Consider the following 2,032-nt stretch of genomic DNA (forward strand, 5'->3'; position numbering starts at 1 on the left):
GTGCCGGCCCTGGATGCACACCCTCCGCGGGGGCGCCCCTCCCTGCCCGCTGCGCCGGCCCTGTCCCCCCCCCCCCCCGGAGGAGCCTTGGGACTCAGCTGTCCCTGTCACAACTGTCCCCCCGCCCCCCCCTGCCGCCTCCAGCCCAGCTGTGACTCACGCCTGCTGGGAACAGAGGGGCCAGCAGGGAACGGGGAAGGCGCGGAGCGGGGGTCCCCCTCACGGAGCTCTATTCGGGGTAGGGGCACTGGGTGGGTGGGAGCCCAAAGGAGGTGGGGGGTGGGACAGATGAGGGGGCCGGGGGAGAGGACGACAGCGGGGGAGAGTGGGCCAGTGTCGACACCGGGCAGGGCACGTTCTCCGTGCACCCCTGGGTGGTCTCCCGGCTGCTGTGTGCGGTGGGGAACGCGTGCGTCTCTCGGCTGGGGAAGCTTTCAGCCCCTGGGGGTTTGTTCAGGGCGGGCTGAGCCCGTGTGGAATGGGGAGCCCCCTCCCTGCCTCTCCCCACCCAGATCCTCTCCAGACTTCCGCTTAGGCCAGGTCATCACCCCGGTGTTTGGTCATTCTTCGGTTCCTCCTTACGCGCTGTTTCCAGGCTTTGCTCGCTGACCCCGCCCTCGCCCCTCGCCCTCCCACCCCTGCGCCCTCTCTGCGAGATGCTCGTGTGGGTGGACGGGCCGCTCTGGCCGTGGTTTCCTTTCGACCTGTTGTCCTCGTGAAGATGCCCTCTGTCCCGAACCCTCTGGTGGGGCACCATCCTGTCCTTCTGCCCCGTGACTGCATTAGGGTAGGGAAGGGGGCGGTGACCCCAGGCCCCAGTCTTGGCACTGCCCAGTGCGTCCGGCCTGTGCCCGCTCCCCACGGGCCCCCAGCTTGCAGGTGAGAGATCTCAGCGGGTTAAACAGCCTCTAACGGGGGACGTTCATGGGGTCATGGGGCTGCAGTGGGTCGGGAGCTTGCCTTGCATGTGGCCGGCCCCGGTTCAATCCCCGGCATCCGGTAGGGCCCCTTGAGCACTGCCGGGAGTAATCTCTGAGCACCGCCACGTGTGGTTCAAAAACAAAAAACATACAAAACCCCCAAAGGTAAAGAAGGACATTCAATCGAAGATGCAGACTGCACGGGGTTTTCCCTTGACACACGTGCTCCCCCGGGGGGCTGTAAGGGACAGCCCGTCCCACGCACAGACAACAAAGATCCGGGCCTGTTTGGGGGCCACATCATGCTGAACTTGAGTGCTCTCTGGAGCTCGGTGCTCAGGGGCCATGGGGGACCGTGTGGTTCCTGGGGATGCAGAGCTGACACGCCGGCCCACACGTGACCCTCTGGCACAAGTCTCGGGCAGACTCCCAGACATCCCGCGCCACTCTCCTCCCTTTCAGCCTCCCCAGCCCGTCCATGGTAGAGGCAGTGGAGCTGGGGTTTATACTTTCACTGTCACTGTCACTGTCATCCCGTTGCTCATCGATTTGTTCGAGCGGGCACCAGTAACGTCTCTCGCTGAGAGACTTATTGTTACTGTCTTTGGCATATCCAATACGCCACAGGTAGCTTGCCAGGCTCTGCCGTGCGGGCTCAATACTCTCGGTAGCTTGCCGGGCTCTCTGAGAGGGGCGGAGGAATCGAACCCGGGTCAGCCGCGTGAAAGGCGAACGCCCAACCACTGTGCCATCACTCCACAGCTCCACAGGGGTTTATACTTTAGGAGAGTGTTTTTTTGGGTTGGGTTGGGGGTATACTACACGTGCCTGTGCTTGCGACTGTGTGTGTGTGTATGTGTGTGTGTAGCTGTTTTCTTGTCTGGTTTGTGGGCCACACCCAGTGATGTTCAGGGCTTACTCCTGGCTATGCGCTCAGGATTACTCCTGGCGGTGCTGGGGGGGACCGTGTGTGACACTGGGTCAAGCCTGGCTCAGCCCCACCCCAGGTGAGTGCCCTGTGCTTTCTTTCTGGCCCTTTTAGTTTGTTTTGGGGGTTTATTATTTTGGCCACGCCCAGCAGTGAGGGCCGACTCCTAGCTCGGAAATCACTT

The sequence above is a fragment of the Sorex araneus genome, chromosome 1, assembly GCF_027595985.1.
Source record: "Sorex araneus isolate mSorAra2 chromosome 1, mSorAra2.pri, whole genome shotgun sequence".
Taxonomy (NCBI): Eukaryota; Metazoa; Chordata; class Mammalia; order Eulipotyphla; family Soricidae; genus Sorex; species Sorex araneus.